Source organism: Podarcis melisellensis (assembly GCF_964234715.1).
Source record: "Podarcis melisellensis genome assembly, chromosome: 7".
NCBI lineage: Eukaryota > Metazoa > Chordata > Lepidosauria > Squamata > Lacertidae > Podarcis > Podarcis melisellensis.
Window position 1 is genome coordinate 38,311,842 of NC_138539.1, and position 20,685 is coordinate 38,332,526.

Here is a 20,685-nt window from a genome sequence, read left to right on the forward strand (position 1 = left end):
GCTACAAGGCTTGGGGTGTCAGTCTGGACAGCTTCAGCCAAAACCAACATTCAGGTGAACGTAGTCGCTCCTTGACTTAACTCAGCCTCACCAACTTGCGCTTCCTGCGGAATGCAATTAGTTGTTTTCTTTGACCCTTTAGTTATTTTTCTTTGACTATATCGTAAAGGTTCTCCCTGATCCTGAAGCCATTCCGAGTTTAGTGTTTAGAATCGAGATTCCCAGGACCACTTGGCTGTGAGTCAGCCTAATTACTTTGGATCCAAGCTGTGGGTCAAAACGCCGCTGGAGCAAAATTCCAGGGTGAAAATAATTAGTGGATCAAGATGTCTGAGATACGGTGCAATTAGGCTTATATAATTTGAACTATTTATTTATTTATTTATTACCCCAAAATTCTATTTTTTGCCGCTGAAAAGAAACGAAACTATCTTGAAATGGTGATGATACTTTCTGTCTCATCTTGCTAGCCATTACCTAGGAAACACTTCGGGATTCCCCGTCAAAATATTTATTCCGCTTGATAGCGGGACTACGCCATGCACAACCTCAGGAAAGCGCAGAGCGCCTGAGTGCTATGTTAGGAAAGTATCTTTGACCCTGGGGCAGACGTTACAGAAACAGCTTCAGAGGAAACAGATTGCTTCTCTGTGGGACATTTGCATTGCGCTAGAGAGCCTTCAGCCCCGCATCCCACGACGTCTGCGTAAACTGCGATCCACAAACAACTAAGGCCAGATTATTTGCAGTTCAGACCGATCTGAAGTCAAGGGGATTGTTGCATTTTAGAGCATTTTTTAAATTTTACTGGCAGCGAAGAGCATTGGGTCCCTTCTATGTGCGAGCCACGCGCTCCGGGGATCGATCCAGCAGTCCCTTGTCTCTAACCCGGTTGTTGGAAGGTTCTCTGAAGAACCTCAGCATCGCCCTTACACCGAGTCAGACCATTAGTCCATGCAGCTTAGTATTAATGTACTTCCCTGACAGACAGGCCACTATCGGGGGGGTCTTTCCAAGCCGCGCCCGGGGTATGCCAGGCATCGAACCTGTGATGTGGCAGGCCATACACCGCCTTTAGGGACTTGATTTTTTTGTTTCATTTTGTTTTCGAAAATCAAGTTCAGGCCACAGCAAATTTTCCGTTCCAGATTCAGCGCCCCAGGATGAAAGGCAGAGAAAGGCGAGTTGAAAGGCAGAAACTCGGCTCAGAACTTTCGAGCGAACTATTGGCAGAGATCCTCTGGGAATTCAAGGGGCTGCGGATCTCGGGAGAGGTACACACCCCCTAGAGACCCGCAGAGCCCTCGCACCGGTTTATGTGCAACGACCTGGCCGAAACTGGCACCGCAAATCTATTAGCTTGCGCGCTCCGACCCTGGACACGCGACTGTGGAAATTAAATCCCGCAGCGATCGCGATCGCTTTGAAGTTTGGGATCAGGTGATCTATCGGCACTGACTGCCCCTTGCCAAGCAGCGTCCAGTTTCGTTGCGTTGGGCTACTGCTGCCTGCATTTCACTCCAAAGGAGTGAAGACCGGAGTAAGACCAGTGAGATCTGAATGTGCCCAATTTGGGAAAGTCCCCACGTGCTCCTCGTAACCCAAACCCCGAAAAGTGCTGCTGCTGTGTCTCCTCTCGGCCCGGGATCCCGTGTTTCCCTTGGCCCCCAGACCCGGCGGGCGGGGGCTCCCGTTGGGGACAAAGTGACCTTTTCAACTCACGGCGCTGGAGCAGGGAGAGCGAGCGCCCTTTGCTCAGAGACGCCGCCTTTCTATTTCCACCGTTTTCCCAAGCGCGGCGTTGAATGGCTGCGGATCTGCCCGCCACGTTATCAGAGCCGGCCACAAATGCCACATGAAAAGCAGCAAACATCCGCAGGGCTTCCTGCAAGGCGCGCTGGCTCGCAAGACAAGCTGGAGGGAAGAAAGGGAAGGTGGGTGGGTGGGTGGCCCCCGCACGGGGCGGGGGGAGGAGGTGCGCCTATATATCACCGCACACATTTCTCGGGACAATATACGACGCAATGTGCTGTACACACACTCACACGTAATAGAGACAATACCTCGTGTGCACACATGCATATACGTGTGTGTGTAAGAGAGAGAGAGAGAGATGGGGGGGTATCCACTCCTGCAACAGACCTACTGCCAAATAAGTATATTTATATTGTGATAGTTTCTATGGAGCAGTATTTCCATACGAACAGGACTTGCAAAACTGTCAGTAAAAGCAGGCGGGTAATAAATGGTGTGGGGAGAAACACCCACTGTGAACCCGACAATGGCAGTTGTTCTTGTGCTTCAACAGTGTTACTGATTTCCCCATAGATAGCAGCAATCTTGACAGGAAATCTGTCAGTGACTATCAGAACCACTCTTCACTTCTCATCCCTGAGCTAAACTAAACTCTTTTAATTAGCCGCCTAAGCTTCTAATTAGTGGAGTAGACTTTGCTCTTAACACACTGTTAAACTGTAGTTCGCAGTTGTTTGGAAGTACTTAAAAAGTTCATTTTCTTATAAAAGTGGAGAGTAAAAGAAATAAACTAACATAATTATATGTATGCCTACTTAAAAGTGATGTCTTCCTGATTTCAGTGGGGCTTACACTCTACTTGATTTCAATGTGGCCTAGGACTGCAATGTGGTTTGTGGGCTGCAATCCACAAACTGGAACAGACTTCAGCAATCTCAGATTTGACAGACAGCCAGGGCACAATCCACAGTTTCTTACACCCAAACCCCAAAACATGTTGAGTGTTTATTTATTCTATTTTATATCCTGCCCTCCTTCCAAGGAATTTAAGACAGGGTTCTTGGTTGTTCCTTTCCCTAATAGTGTTCTTATAACAACCCTGTGAAATTAAGACCAGTCCTAGTCTGACACTACATCACACTGGCCATCTAACTCATAAAGTGTTTACGGTTGGGGTGGTATTCATCAATGTCTGTGGAACTCTGTGATATCTGCAAGCTTGCAGCCAGAGACTTTAATGGAAATGCAGCACAATCCTATGTATCATGATTTTGCAGAAGATGAACTCAGGGATTCAGTGGGTTTTACACTCAAGATACATACGACTGGGGACTGCAGCACTGACCATTTCTAGGTCTGTGCAATCTGATAATAATAATAATAATAATAATAATAATAATAATAATAATAATAATTTATTATTTGTACCCTGCCCATCTGGCTGGGTCTCCCCAGCCACTCTGGGCGGCTTCCAACAAAGATGCAAGATACAATAAAAATCTGATGTGGTACGAGAGAGAGAAAGAGACCATGGTGTTCAATATGGTTTAGGATTACTGCTCCAAAGCAAAATTATTATTTTCAAAGAAAATAATATAGCCAGAGCTAAACACAGAGTCTCATGTTTTAATCCAGGGGTAGCTAAACAATAGTCCTCTGGATTTTGCTGGACTACAACTCCCATCTGCCCCAGCCAGCATGCCCAATGGTCAGGGATTATGGGAGTTGCTGTGCAACAAGAGATGACCGACCACAGGTGGCCACCTCTGTTTTAATAAGAAGTCAGTTGAAATTTATTCCAAAGTAAATGAGCTTTGAACTGCAGTCATGAAGTATATACATATTTACTCAGAAGTAACACAGTGTTAATAGGGATTGAAACATGCTAGAATTTAGTTGCATATTTTTACTTATTTCAGGATCTATATGCCAATCTCCATTCGAAGAACGTCTGGGCAGTTTAAAGAAATACCAAAGGCTAGGAATGAGAGGAAAGAAAATGGCATCTCCAATACAATCTCATTTATTGATAAGTCTGGGGATGGCATAATATGATCCCTGACCATTAGCCATGCTGAGTGGGGCAGATGAGAGCCAGAATCCACCAACATCTGGAGCGTCCCATTTCACCTATAGTGATCATCAGACTTCCTCATGATGTGACTAGTCCAGATCTATGGCTAGTATCTTGCTAAGTTACACTCAGAGGAGACCCACTGAAATTGTTGTTTAGTTGTTTAGTCATGTCTGACTTTTTGTGAGCATGCCAGGCACTCCTGTCTTCCACTGCCTCCCGCAGTTTGGTCAAACTCATGCTGGTAGCTTCGAGAACACTGTCCAACCATCTTGTCCTCTGTCGTCCCCTTCTCCTTGTGCCCTCCATCTTTTCCAACATCAGGGTCTTTTCCAGGGAGTCTTCTCTTCTCACGAGGTGGCCAAAGTATTGGAGCCTCAGGTTCAGGATCTGTCCTTCCAGTGAGCACTCAGGGCTGATTTCCTTAAGAATGGATAGGTTTGATCTTCTTGCAGACCATGGGACTCTCAAGAGTCTCCTCCAGCACCATCAAAGCATCAATTCTTTGGCGATCAGCCATCTTTATTGTCCAGCTCTCACTTCCATACACCACTACTGGGAAAACCATAGCTTTAACCCATTAATTTCAATGGATCTGTTCTGAGTATGACTAGCATTGGATATGAACCCATGCTTCTTCATAGTCTTATTTTGTAAAATGTTGGCAAATTTCATCTCAATTTAATGACAAGAAGTAGTCCACAATATCAGTGTTCTGCTTAGCAATAGGTAATTTGTTCAGAAATCCAAAATCTGGCTTCTCAACACCAGATGGATGCAGCAGCATGTCATTATTCAGTGGTGAGCAAAATTATTCTGCATATGTTCAGAGGTGCGCTCTGCAAGACAATTTCCGATACGTACTTTGGAACTGAGAAGTGGCACAGTAGTTAGATCCCAGGACTCAGTGCTGTTGATTCTTGCCTCAGATTAAGCCTGCAGAACAGGCTGATATTGATCTAGTTGTCAGGTAATTAATGTTTGGTTCTGTGTAAAAAATTGTTCCCTGGCCTGATTGATTGGGGATGGAAAATCTCCACTCGCTTCTTGAAGTATTAGTGTCTTTCAGATCAACAGATTCCCTTTGAAACTTGTTTGCTTGAAGGGAGGGGAGTCAGACAAGAGTTAGCTCTTGGAGCCACATCCAGAAAATGGGATTTTTAAAAAAAAAAATGGGAGAGGTTGCTAATACAACCTTTAAAAAAGATTGTTTTCAGCTGCCTACTCTAATACAAGTTTTAAAAACTTTAGTTGAAGCATAATACAGAGAAATCAGGGGGAAATAAGGAAAAATGGGCATACAAAGTATGTATGTTTATATATAGATGTATTTAATTTTCCATACGTGATACACAGAAAACAAAGCAGACACACCAAACAACAGTAACAGCTGTAGAGAAGACAGACTGTAAATAGAATGTTAAGCCATTTCTTAAATTGCTTCTGTCAGCGTATATGGGTGAATATTACCTTGTTTCATAATGCAACTTCTCCATTTTTCAATAAATAAATTATTGGGTTGTCTGCCTTTCCTAACTCTCACTACATATGCTAATTTTACCATGTGAGCCAAATCACACACTTTGAGTATTCAATCTAACATGGAGATTTGTGACTTTCTCCAGTTGTAGCATATTGCTTTGTAGGCAGCTGTTAATAAATCAAATGTATTGTCAATTTTATATCCACTTGTAAGACCCGCTCCTCAATATATCCAAACATTGTATCAATGGTTCTACTACTAATTCATACTCTGTTCTAAGTTTAATTTCATTTACTATAATTCTTCAGAAGATATATGTCAAGCCTGTTTTAAGAGGGAGACAATATAATCAGAAACTGTTTCATCTCCTTCAGCTGAGGCATTTTGTGCATCAGTTAAGCTAAAAACTTCCCAGTTCTAATTTGCAGATCTTTTGTGCAATCTTATTTTGTGCTCTTCTAAATAGTTAGGCTGGACTCTCTATTCCCATGGACTCACAAAGGAGAAATAGTGACTTACTTCCAAGTTGAAGCAGTTCTGGTTAAGTAATGATAGGAGGCAAACTGCGAAAGTTGCCCTCGCCCACACCTGAAGTTTATGCATCTCATCACAGGAGAGATGAGTGAGGCACCCCAATTCAAAGTGCTGGTCACATATATACCTTCCAATCCCTAGGACTGGCTGGGGAGGCTTTCAGGACAGGACTTCCTCAGTGGTGGTCCACAATTCTAGAACAGTTTATAATTTTTGATGGGTGTAGCAATTTTGCGCTCTATTTATATGCTGTTGAATTAAAGTCAGATAGGGTTTTAGATGTTTTTGTTGATTTCAGGGGAAAAAATCCTTCGAGCTTTTCAAGAAAAAACTGCTCATACAGTTTATAAATAAATAATATTCCAAACGGACATGTTATCCATAAGTGTTGATTAACTCATCTACCTGATAAACAGCTTTGAGGCAGAATAGAACCTTTCCCCCTGTCTCAACTACAGACATGAACATAAATCCTGTACATGGCGCTGGCACCAGCTGCAATCTGGTAGTCTCCCAAGGAAGATCACAAAGTGTTCAAGGTTATGCTTTAAGCCAGAATCAATAAACCTCTCCCAGTTTCTTCACTGTACAACTTGTGCTGACTAATTATGTGAACAGGTTGATGTATTAGAAAAAGTTACTTGTAAGAACAAAATTTGCAACCACTGGACTATTGAAAATTGCCACTTGAACACACGGTGTTTTCAAACAGGATGCGTATGGAGATATGCAAACACTGTTTATGGATATTTACCAGAATATCATATATCATATATCATATTATCTATATATATTGTCAAGAATACCCTGTTATTTGACCTGCTGCTCTGGATTTCTCATCTGCCCTGCTCATTGGCTTCGCCTGATGGCTGCTGGTATTCCTGTTCTAGCTGCCACATTTTGACAGATATAACCAGGATCATCAGGCCATCCAAAGCATCAGTGAAAAATGATGAGAAGTACTGATGAGAGGGAGAAGGGAGGGGAAGAGAGAGTGCCGCTTGACTTGATCATCAGAGAAACCTGATAGAAGAATGGCTGCTTGTTGGAGAGGAATGTTCCTCACATGTTCTGTTTTAGGATGGAAACCTTTTGGGAGGTCAAAACTGGAGGCTGAGTATACAGTGGTACCTCGGAAGTCAAATGAAATCTGTTCCAGAAGTCGATTCGACTTCCAAAACATTTGGAAACCCAGGTGCGGTTTCCAATTGGCTGCAGGAACTCCTACAGCCAATCGGAAGCCGCAGAAGCCATGCTGGATATTTGGGTTCCAAATAAGGTTCACAAACTGGAACACTCACTTCTGGGTTTGCTGTGTTCAGGAGCCAAAATGTTCCGACTTGCAATACATTCAGGATCCAAGGTATGACTGTATTTAGGTTTGCCATATTTCAAATAGTGAAGATCCAGACAAAGCTTATTTTGTGCAAATTTGCAAAAAAAGAAAAGGCAAAAAATGAAGTTGTTGAGCTTTTTCAAAGGAAAATCGCTAAAAATGACACTGCCGAAATGGGTTACCATACGTCTGGATTTCCCTGGACATTTTTAGCGATTTTTGCCTGGACACTGCTTCTGACTGCAGTATTGGAAGAGTTTGGATTTGATATCCTGCTTTATCACTACCCTAAGGAGTCTCAAAGCGGCTAACATTTTTCTTTCCCTTCCTCCCCCACAACAAACACTCTGTGAGGTGAGTGGGGCTGAGAGACTTCAAAGAAGTGTAACTAGCCTAAGGCCACCCAGCAGCTGCATGTGGAGGAACGGAGACGCGAACCCGGTTCACCAGATTACGAGTCTGCTGCTCTTAACCACTACACCACACTGCATATGCGCTACACCAGATATGCATGGAAAATTCTGGGCATATGTCAACCCTAAGAATATTACATAGATTAACAAACTCACAATCTAGTCCTATCCAAGTTTACTCAGAAGTGTGTCTCACTATATTCAATGTCTTAAAGGTAAAGGGACCCCTGACCGTTAGGTTCAGTCTTACTCCCTAGCAAATTTGTTTAGGACTCTTGGTCTACAAATAGTAAACTAAAATATGTCAACTCAGAAGTAAGTCCCATTTTATGTCCGTAAAGTAAGTCTTTAGGCCTTACTTTGAGCCTGACCAAATTTCTGAATGTAGGTTCCATTTCTTAAATCAATGGGACTTCCAAGTAAACACACTGTTTAGATCGAACTAGTTATGTTCATTCTTACAGATGCTAAATACCCCCATTCTGACAAGTAGGTAATTGTGTGAGCCACTCAATCAACATTTCACAGTCCCAACTCCTAAATAAAAGAGACTGACAAAGAAGATAGAAAGAATTTAGATGATTATTCATCAGGTTTATTTAAAGGTTATTTTAAGGGCTTTTGAAGTGGTTTACGAGAGTGATATCTAAATTATTTTAACCACCATTGGTGGTTGCGAAATGGGCTGGCAACTGGCAAATAATGAGGCAAAAGAAAATATTGATTTATTTCCAACAAATTAAAAATAATGCAAAACAGTTGAAATTCATTTTAAAATAAAAAATAATTAACAATCACTACAAAAATTAATCTAACTTTTAAAAGAAAACAATATTATCAAGAACTAAAAAAAGAAGCAGTCCCAATATTTAAACCATGTGTGATTTGGGGCCTAAGTAGCATGTGGCTGACACACAAGTCCATGGCATAAAAAGTTGGTGTGGCTTTCTTGCTTGTTTTTTGGGATGCCAACTCTACAATTCTATGAGTATATGATATGTAATAAGCATGGGATAGGTAGAACACATTCCTCTCTGACTGCCCAACACCATTATCCTCTGGAATAATTTTACATTTTTAGTCAGGAGAGCTCAGTTAAAACTTAAGCAATATTCAGCTTGGTGATGCCACTAGAGGATCATAAAGCTATTCAGGTCTGCAAAACTATCTGCAGTGTAATTTGGAAGAAGCAGCTAATCCTCTCCTGTAGTAGTACTTTCTGAAGGGAGATTTCACGGAAATTTCCTTAGGTGTTCTATAAGTCCTTTCCATCTTCATGAAGCTTCTGTTGGAGACAACCCTGTAGGGGAAAAATACACAGCTCGTATTGGGGTTGGCCACATTTTCTTTTAAAAAATATGAAGATGAAGATGATATTAAGTTTTTCAAAGAAATATTGTCTTCTAAAATGACTCAACTAATAAGGTAAAAGGCAAGGCAGGCACCTTAAAGGACAAACCATACCTGGGAAAGGGAGTCTGAGGTCGTCACTTATACAGCATTTCGAAAAAGAGGACACAAAATTTGACCTTGCTAATTTATATGTATAGAAGTAATTACTATAAAGGAAACAGAATATGAAGCTCTCACCATAATGGGTAAGGGTGTGCCCAGGTAGCCTGTGTACCTGCTCAGTCTGCTGTCCAGAAGCCAGCTAGGCAAGTTCAAGGTTTCACCACTCTTTTTTAAGGACTTGGACCAGACAGCCCTTTAAATAGAGGAGAACACTTTCAGACACAGGACTGTCCTCTATTCAGTAGGACACTCAACCTCCCTAGTGATTGGGAAAGCTCAATAAGCAATACAGGCACACCCTCTTCCCCAGAGTTTACGATTAGGACTACATTTGTTTTCACGGCAGTTGTGTGCCCATAGTATGAGATCTTCCCTGCTTTCTTCAGGAAGCAGCCCTATTAGTTTTCTGTGGGAAATTAGTAGTACAGTACTGAAACGTGGATTTTCTTGAAGTTGCAACAACTGTCGCACACAAGAGCAGTCCAAATTCTCCAATAAACCTCCATCTGGAATCACTCCAATACTCCTAAATACTAAATACCATGGACACAATTCTCCAGCTTTGAAATGTGTGCTTAGCCTAAGATATGCAGGGGGGCTTAAGGACTGTCTTCTCTGATGAGAAAAGTTCAACATACCCCCCCCCCGTCCCCCGTCCCCAACATCCCTGTGTACAAAGCAATTAGCTCCCTCAGAAGAAAAGTCTTCTTTTTAGATTGTCTGGCCATGATGGGGAAAGAAGTCCTGCTGAATGTAAAGCTGGTCTCAGTTGTAAGGGAGGATCTCTGTGGGGGGAGAGCACATGGGAGCATCAGAGGTCTGTGCAACTTTGGGAGACATGACTTTGTTCAGAGACAGCAAAGTCCACAACCTCTGATCCCTTTAGTGCTAATAATACGACTGGATTTGCCCCAAATAGGTTCTTCCCCTTTCAACATTTATCTCCACTGAAACTAATATGCTCTCCTTTATTATCTATTTTCAACTTCAAAGCTGGGCACTTTGTGGCTTACATGGTACTGTGGACAAATATATTAATACTTTTATTTGTACAATAAAAATAGAAACATATGCAAACTTTAAAATTTTGCATATAATTTTGTGTGTGTGTGAGAGAGAGAACAAATCAGACTGGCACAAGAAACAAAATACTGAAAAGCTGGGGTGCCAGAATAATTGAAAACAAGAGAATGGGAGGGTCAACCAAACAGGAAGTGGCCTGTTCACAGTGCAAGACACTGTTAAGTACGGTACTCGAATGGTAATAATAGCCAATGTACATAGAAATGAACAGGGAACTGGGGATGCACATCCCACACTAAGCTTAAGATCATCCCATATCATACACCCTCACCTCTATGTAATGTCATATAATTGCAACCAATCCAATTCTTGGTAAGAAACCATCAAGCTTTTGGGGTAGCCAAAACTTATTGTGGAATGCACACATCTAGTTAGAACATAAGAAGAGCCCTGTTGGATCATGCCAAAGGCCCATGTAGTCCAGTATTCCTCACTCTCCCCACTTCTGATCTCTAGCAACTGGAATCCAGAGGTATAATTTCTCTGATAATGGGAGGTAGAACATAGCCATCATGGCAATGTGTCATTGATAGCCTTGTCCTCCATTAATCAGTCTAATCCTCTTTTAGACAAATCTAAGCTGGTGTAGGGTTGCCATATTTCAAAAATAAAGCCTTTGTTTAAGAAACCCACCCAAATTGTTGAACCTCTCCCTAAAATAGTGATATTAAGCTTTTGGAGCCGTTTGCGCTGCTTTTTCCATCACGTTGCCATACATCCGATCTGGCAAAATTCCCCTGATGCCATTTTTACTCCCCAAAACCAGGAATTTTCCTGATGTATGGCAAGCCTAAGCTGGTGACCATCACTATCTCTTCTGAGAGAAAGTTCTTTCTCAGCACCACCTACTTCAGAGAGGTGTTGTGAGGATAAAATGGGGGGAGCTTTATACGAGGAATGAAAGACATAGCAATACACTGTCTAGCATCTTACTGTGTCAGTAGCCCCACAGGTATGTGTGTACCTTTGGGTGAGTCATAGCCTACGTAGAGCATCCCTGACCTTGCTGCCTGTCCTCAACTTAGCAAATGCTTTTAAAAATCTTTATGAATAAATCCATTTTCTGTAAAAACTCTGATTCTAGCTCTCATATTACACTTTGCTTTCTAGGCCAAAGATTCTAACACTCTCCACTTGGTGTTCCCTCTTGATTTGGTAAAATGTGCCAGCTTCTTAGTCAGATGGATAGCAGCCTGTCCTCCAGCAGAACAGATCTAGGGCTTCAAAGGGAAGGTTCGCCAAGCACCTGGATGAAATCCCAAGCTTCCCCACCTGCAGCCATTAAGGACATCCCTTGAACATGGCATAATCGGTTCCCCAGAGATGTGTATCCTAAGCAAGCATGGCAACAACGACTTGGTACCCAACACAGATTGCTTGATTGGGGCAAAAGCATTTGGAATCAGGTATAAATGATCTAAAATCTGAATGAATTATAAATATGTCTGTAAATTTGTTATTAAAAAAATGAAGGATGAAAACTCTTAATAAAATTTACAGCAGAGCTGTTTCCAATATACCTTTTAAGGGTGATCACTTTTGACACCCTGAGTCTTCTGCCTCCCTGCTTTTTATTTTCATCGGCTTTGTCATAATATTTGCTTGTTGGTTTTGAAGGCATTAAAGTGATAAAAGCCGTGCTGTAGTAGCTGCCTTGTGACATTTTAACCAAAGTTCAAAGCATCTCTTACAGTGCAGTTCCCTAGGTGAAGCTTTGATGTTTCTACCCTGATCCACTCCATAATTTGCCATTGTCCTGGGTGTTTACTTTGATGAGTTTTGTTTGCAAAAATACGAGGACATGACAGAATAATTTAAGCACAATCCTCTGTGCTTAGATACTTGAAAAAGTTTGTCTGGGAACAGGCATATACCTAAGCATAAAACTTCAAGGACAATACATGTTCAAACGATTTAATGCCATCTTTTTATATGTGTGCTCAAAGCATTGCCACATCTTGATGGTTTGTTTTGGAAAAGCATACGTCATCGTGGCAATCCACCTCGACTTATAATAATGGTGCAATCCCATAATGTCTACTTAAACATAATCCCCATCAAGGTCAACACAATATACTTACAAATAAGTGTGTATAGGATTGCAATCTTAAAACATTTGCACGCAGCATTTCTGTTTTAAAAAACACTCAAAAGTAGCTTATTATTAATTCAATTTTTATTGAATTCCCCAATGATCTTCTAAATAGCTGAAAAGTTAACAGCTGGTTGATATTGTAATATCTCTGGGGCAACTGAACCTTCCCATCCCTTTTTAAAAAATGGTTTTCTGAACATTTTAATATTCAGACATTTGTGTGCCTTTATTACACTCAGAACAACGATGGGAGAAAACTTCTAATACTTCTACAACTAATCTTGTAAATTTCCTTTCTTATACCATATCAGTAGTAATAGCTGATGTCATAATCTTTTGGCACAGTCTCATCTAGCCCAGTGCTTTCTTTGAGCATGTGGCCAAGCATGAAAACACCCAGATCAATAAGAGCCAACAAAAGTAAAAATGAATAAGTAAAACATAATACTGGAGCTTGGGGACACACAATGAAGCTAAATGTTCATGACAGACAAAAAAGGTGCTTCTTCACACAGTGCATTGTTAAATGATACAGTGGCTGGTCCAAGATGTCCTAATGAGCTTCAGAGCTGAATGGGGATTAAAACTCTAGTGCAATACTCTAACCATGCATGGCAAGGTGCTGTACCGATTGTGTTAAGGGACATCTCTCTATCTTGAGGAGCTCTTCTGAATATAGGATGCTGGTGTTTTTTTTGATGCTAGGCAGAGGGTGTCAAATGAACTCGGGACTCCTAAGTGCCGATTTAAGGCTGGTAAAGTGTCATCCTGATTGCATTAAGACCTGAGAGACTTTAACTTTCACATGTTGATGAGCTCCTTAGTCAGAGGCCCAGGGGGCCAGAATTCTCTTTTCCCAATGTCAATAGAGGGTGGTGACTGTTCCTGCAAATGCAGTCAAGCCCTCTTTCCAGATAACCATCAGTGACAGGGTGTGTTTGGGCTATATGGGCAAACTGGCTGGAGGGCAGATTGACTCTACCAGTGTGGCAGCACAGCCTTGATCTCACTACACTCCTATCCCCCCCCACCCTAGTGAATGACAGTGATGCTGGTGTTGTTAAGGGGCTGCCTCTGTAGCAATGCCCCACCATGCCAGCCACTCCTAGGTGCTTTATTTTTGAGATAAAGGGATTCCTGAGCTCTGGATTCTCTGGCATTCAGAATGTATTCAGACAACCAGAGTTTGGAGGCCAGGGGAGAGTACGGTCCCAGTGTTACACACATGAAATGGGTTTATATGCAAGCTTACATTGTGAGGGCCATTCTTCAGCAATCATATCATTCCAAGGAGAGTGGCTTTTAAAACCTGACAGCCATGGAGCTCAGTATGTGAGCAGGCTATCTGTATACGAAATAATGTTTTCAGAAGAGGCACAGGCACACTTCCCATCCCAAATATGCTCTCTGTCAGACTCTTCCAAAAAGAACCTCTGTGGGCTTTAAAGCTGCAGAGAATCACTTCATATCTGGTCTTGTTTTTATAATCCTGGCATGAAAACGCAGCAGGCAGCCCTGTCCCACCTGCCAATGCTGCACAGAAGATTAGTTGTCTAGCCAAGCGTGTGTCTATCCAGCAATGGAATGCATCAAAATGAATCCCAAAAGACTTCCGACACAAGAAAATTAGCTGTTGACTTTGGAGCATCAGTATCAAATAAAAGGAAAACATATTACGGAAGCTCTTGCTACTCACCTGCCTTACACAATTCAAAAGGAATGCTTTGTTTTTAAGCAGGAGAGCAAATTAGATAAAGGAAATGAAAACAGAATTGCCATGTTTAGCTCCAAGTGAAAAGCAACATTCCTTTCGTTCATTCAGCATCATCAATACCAAAGAATTAGATTTATCTCTCTAACAATTCTAGGATGTTGATCAGAATTTTGGACTTTTGTTTTAAAGCACACAAAGAAATGGAAAATATCTTCAGGTAAACTAAAGAAGAAGAAAAAAGGAGGAACCCACTACCAGTAATTTTCCAATTTACCGTACTACCTCAATTGCAACCTTGTCACCATAGCATTTCATAATATTATTTTCAGGAAACCATAAACTTGGAAAATCCCAGTTGAGCATCTTGTCTGTTCATCTGCAGTGAGCAGGACGATGTCTTACTGAAGACAACTTCCTACTAGATGATTCTCCTATCATTTTTTCCTGTAAGAAAAGGCATATATGTTGTAGATCAGGGGTTAGCAAGTTTTACCTTGCCTGGGCTGGTTCACTGCAGCGGAGATCCCTCCATGGGATGGATTGTGCACGCGTGTGATTGCACGCGGCCATGATTTCCAGTGTCTGCATCTGCACAGACGTGATTTCCGGCGTCTCCATCTGCGCAGGCACAATTTCCGGTACCACAGAAGCGAGTCCCCACGCTGCACTGCACCGGTTTAGCGCAGCACGCGGGGACTCACCACGCAGGCAGCTCGGTTTGGGGGAAGCTCATGGGCTGGTTAAATGACCCCCGTGGACCGCTTGTGGCCCATGGACCTTAGGTTGCCTAGCCCTGCTGTAGATACATTATACTGTAAATGGACATAATATTCCATACTGACAGTATGGCTTTGAAAAATGTCTCATGATAAAAAATGTGAGCGATCAGAAAATCTAGGCCAAATCACCATAATACTCTACAGATTCCTTCAAACATTGTGCTATATTTCTATTTTATTAAAAAGGAATGATAAGGTTGCTATCCTATGCACACATACCTGAATTTACCCTCATTAAACACAGTGCAAGTTACCTCCAAGTAAACGTACTTTGAACTGGGCAGTAAGACAGCCAGGTGCCTGAAGTGCTGTCAGCATGTTGGAATAATAAGGAACTTCAGAATTTCCTCTGTTTGACTGGAGCAGTATCAGCTGGTAACTAAATCAGGCTGAGCTATATATAGCATTGTTGATTTCCATGGGTCCCCACTGAGCACACACCCAAAAGTTTTGTTTCAAGTGAATCATGTTAACAGACAAATTGTCTATAATGAACCTCAAATATATTTGCAAAGGAAAAAGCAGCCAATTTGGGCTTCCCCAAGCTGAACAAATCGGTGTGTTCTTCTGGTCATCTGTACACCAGAGAAACTAGAGCTCAGGAAAATCAAACCAGGTTAAGCACCCTTGAAATCTCTTATAACATTGTCTGATTCTGCCTGTACTGCTGATATAACTGGGCACAGAAGCAAGTGGGTTAGAAGGTGAAGGTTACATTTTCAACAAAATAGTAATGGGAATATGAAAGGTATACAGAGGCTTTGCAATATGTTTCCCCTAGTTCTGTCTCTCTGATTTCTTGAACCTCAGATCACAACCCACACTGTTCCTATTGTACTTTCCCCAAACAGCTGGGCTCCTGCAGCAGCCACCATTTCCTTTTACACTTGTGTCTTGAAATCTTGTGCTTACCCCCTAAAAGGACAAACGATGTGTGCAGAGATTGCATTAACGCTTTCCTACCATCAGAAAACACAAGGGGTTATGCAAGTTAGTCTTTTCACTCTTTCAGGACATTAAACATAAGAACTAGAACCAAGTGCTCCCATTTCAGCATGGGCATAGCCAGGATTTTTGTTGCGGGGGCCAGAACCTCAGTTAGCTATGCATTTTTATTGACTGGGGGGCAACTGTCCCCCCCCGCCCCGCCCCCCGGCTACACCCATGCATTTCAGTGCCTTAGGACCAAAAAAGAAAGATTGTTTAAAAAGGATTAGAAGCTGGTAATTAAAGTAGAAACCAATGAGATACATACATTAACATATTTCATTACTCACATTTGGAATACTAACCAGGCCCAAGACTAAATAAATAAAGAATGGGTTATAACCAATGAAGTTTTTTAGTGCAAGGACTTCCACCTGCACAAAGAGTTTAAAAATCATTACCGTAAGTTGTAAAATCCATTTTAACCCGCTCCAATATGCCACTTCCTGAGTGAAAACCCCACCCTTTTAAAAAGATGGAAAAGCAGCAATAAAGACCTTTCTACTCATAGAAATTGTACTACTCTTACGTTTTTCTGGGGTGAGGGACATATTCCAAAGGGAATTTATTATGAGTGTGTCTGCATGATGCTCTCATCTTCCAGTGCCAGCCTGCCCTTTCTTTAGATTTAATCCAGAGTTCCCGTTACCATATAAAATCCTAATTTCGGTAGGCAGCTTGTCACGTGTGGTGATGATGTTTTGGGTGGGTGGCCTCAATTGCTACACCCATTTTCTCCTCACTCGAGCACAATCTTGGCCATTTTGTTTCCACCAGCCCAAACAATATGAGCATGCCTTTTTCCACCAATAGCCGTGTGCTGAAGGCACAGCCTGGTTACAAGTCAGCTTTCAGAGGAGCTGTTCTCTCAAGACCTTCACACAGTGCATGTGGAGTGGAGGGGAATCGCCTCAAAGAACAGTACTCTATGCCTCAGGCATTTGACTATGGCAGCAGACGGAATTGTCTGGCACTGAAGAGGCTGAAGCAGGAGCTACTCCCTTTTCTCATGATGTGACTCATAGCCATGCCAGTCATGACAGAAGGGGATAAAAATACCATAAGTTACAGCTTGCTGAGGCTGCAGGTCCCGAGAGAGAGAGAGAAAGTCACTTTAGACATTTGTTCAGCTTGTCTGGCGACCGAGGGCCGGTGAGTGTGTAAGAAAGTGAGCTGGAAAGCGGACAGTTTGTGCTGCGACCAGAAGGACAGGAAACATTGAGGCTTTCTGCAGCGGTGGTTAGTTTGAGATAATGCCATTGTATAACCAGGCTGAGCGACCTCTCCCAGTGCTGAGAGCCCAGAGCTTGGCGTCTGGCTGCTTGGCCTGTGGCCAGCTTCAGGCTCTCCAGTCTGGAGCAGGGGGGCGGAGGGTGTGGATCCCTCCCCAGCAGCTCCCCACAAAGAGCTGGCCACACCTCACCTTGCAAAGGAAATCTGGCTACAGCTCCAGACTTTGTGGCTTCTTCATGATGAGGGCTGCACCCACCCACCCACCCACCCACTCCCTTTGCTGGGGTTTTGCACCATCCGCCTTACAGTATGAGGGAACTATTTAAAGTTGCAAAGAATAACAGATCCAGTGACAGGATTGTTGGAGAAACTCCTGATTTGCTATGGCACAGTGGATTTTAGGGAGTGAACCAACAACAACACTGCCTTTGGCGTTGCACAAAAGCGTCGCTTTGTTAATGCCCGTTCTCCCACACCACACAAGGGCATACATTTAAAGCCTTCTTATACCACCTTAGCAGACACGGCTTCCCTCAAAGAATCCTTGGGACTGTACTAAGTCAGTCTAAATGCATTGCATTTGAAAGATCTCTCTATCAATGTTTCATCCAGAAGATCAAATCAACACACTGAAATCTTCTCCCTCTCCCTCTCTCCTTCCCTCCCTCCCTCTCTCTCTCTCTCTCTCTCTCTCTCCCTTTACATTTTTTTTTGTTTTTAATCAAATGCAAATACAAGAACTATTAAAACACTTATCCAGCAGTACATCTAATGCTGTTTGTTTTATCCATTTACTCTTAACATAAATTTACAAATTCAACATTCAAACGTATTACTTAACGTAACCTCTTCACTGAGAATATTGAGTGGTTGGTATAACTTGAAATCGGTGACCTCACTTCATAAATTTAAGATTCAAGGTACCACCATGCCATTAAAATCAATGGACATTTTGCTCTTGTTTTAAATGGGATGTGGATTGTTAAAGGTCGGTCGAACTAATAGCACATTAATGATTTCATTACTCTAGTCAATGTGCTATTTATTGGTGGCAGAATTTGGCTTATTCAAGAAGTATCCATAATCTTGAACATGTGGATTTAGCCTGACCACCTCAGAGGTATTCTGGGGCTGCTTCTTGAATTTTCTTTTTTCAGTGGATGTCCTTCAAGGAAGAGCAGGGGCTCCAGCACAGTGGTATGGAACATGTTTTGCATGCAGTCTTCAATGCCTAGTTTCTTCAGATTGGGCAGTTGGAAAACCTAGAGACTTGCTACTGGTTATAGTAGACTATAAAGGTCTAGATGGTTTGACTCACTGTAAGTCAGTTTTCTAAGGAATCTAACCAAAACATTTATGTTGCAGTCATTCAAGAACATTCTGGTGCTACTTTTGCTAATGCAGAAATTGTGTTTCTGGTAGAGAGAAAGGGTTTAAAATAAAATTAGAGCAATTGTCTAAATCAGATATTGGGTGTGGTAGATATAAACCTTAGTAAAGGGCTCAGTATCATAACCATTGGATGTGGAAGCCACAGAAAAAGTACTAGGAACCCTAGAAAATCCTATGCACACCAGTTCTCAGTCCTCAGCCAGTTACACATGAACATTCTCTGGAGAGGGGACATTTCTGTTGAGATGCATCCCCTCAGATGTAATCTGTCAGGTGCCAGATGCTGTCAGTGAGGAGGGCAAAAATCAGTGGTGTGGGGGGCACCCCTTCTCTCCCCCCTACCCCCAAAGAGCAGCTTCCCCATCCTGGCCCTGACATAGTCCATCATGTGCTGGATTCCACCTGTGGCCCATCACCAGACATGCCACATGAATGAAATTTGCACTAGTGTGCCAAAAGCTGAATAAGATACAGTGGTGGCAACTAGCTGGTCTGGCCACTGACATGTGCTGGATTTTCCTGTGGCCCAAATGGTGTGGGAATCGGCTCCATGCAGCAGCCCTTCCTTGACCTCGTTGCAACTCAACGATTGTCTCCTCCTTTGCACTGATCCACCTGGTTGTCCGTACAAATATTTGCCTATGCAGGGCAAGGAAGTGGCAATTTCTGAAGGGAGCTGGTAGCAAGACACACAACATCTCAGCTCTCTGTGTCAACACTGAAAAACAAACAATAGCTGCTAAGGGAGAACGTAAGCATTCATGTGACAGGGTGCACACAGTTGCTCATGACCGTGACCTACACACTTTATCACTGTTCAATCTGCATTGTGAATGCTGGGACTGTGTCAGGGAACTTGGCAGGAAAACCACCCTGGGGAGTGGTGGGGGCGGGAGTCTTCTCTGTAATATGCAAGGAGCTCACTGTTACATGCATGCCTAAAGGTATTTATGAAGCTTCTTACTTTCCATTTTGTTGGCTTTTCCCTACTTGGTGGCTCACGTCCTTAAGGGGCTCCACTCGTTTTCAGAAACAGATCTCTCATCTTACATTTGCACAGAGTCGCGTCAAATCTATGCCACCTCTCTGTTTGGTCTGCTTGATCTCCCACTGCTATCAGTAGTTGATGGTGCTCCCCTGGGAGAGGTCAGGTGGGCAGGGGTGGAGATGGCAGAAGAAGATGGAAAGGGAAAGCTGAGCTGATATTCCTGCAGTAAGATTCATAAGTTGCTTTTATTTTAAAAGCCTAAGGTTTTCTCCATTCCCCCCACCCCTTGCAAACCGAAAAGGGTTGAGAAGAAAAACTTTTAACTAACAATTTACCTGATTGTCTTTGAAGTGCTGTATTCATTTTGTAAGGGTTGTGTGTATTTTTATATTTAAGAAACCAATAAAAAGTAAGTTTATAAAGAACAGCTTGACTATATGGTCTACCAACAGGTTCAATTCACTGATTAAATGAAAAGTAAGTTTTAAAAGCACAGTTTGGCTATATAGCCTACCAATCAGTTCAATGCACTGATTAGAAACTTTTGAATGATTAAAAACCTGTCTGAAACAAAAACAGGCAGAAGGTTGGGGAGGAGGAGAGGGAAAGGCAAAACAAAAAATCAGGGGGGGGGATGGAACGGAATATTGTGGAGGAGGACATGGCTGATCCATTAAAACATTGAACATAGTTGCACTCCCCCACCCAATACTTTTGAAGATCACACTTGCTGAGCTACATTGTGAGTTGAGAAGAAGCATGCATGCATCTTTGATGGCAGCCAACTCCATGGTTGGGCAGAGAGTTCCTTTTGAAAAGAAGTCCAGCTTGTCCATTTTACTAGGCCTGGCTGCAGTAAAAATGTTCAAAATGCTTTTTCCCCTCATGCCTGCAATTGTTTCACAGGCTGCAATCAGTCAGGACAGCAGACAAACATTTTTGCTTTGTTACAAGTAGCAGCCAGCTGTAGATTTATTGGAGACAAACTTGGCCTGCAAAGTTTGCTGTTACAAACTAGATGGGGTAGGTCCACTTTTCCTTGGGAGGATATGACCATGAGCTGTCTGAAAGCTGTGGGGAAGAGTCAATCATCTGCTCCTTTACACCAGGTGTGGGAAATCTTTGGCCAGCTGCCTGTTGCTGAACTACAACTCCCATCAGTCCCTGCAAGCATGGCCAATGGGATGATGGGAATTGTAGTTCAATAAGTTCCCCATGCCTGCTTTCCACAAAGGACCAAACAACATGAGATGCTGCCCATCTGTGATTGGATCACTCTCTAAAAAATAAAAATAAAATACAGC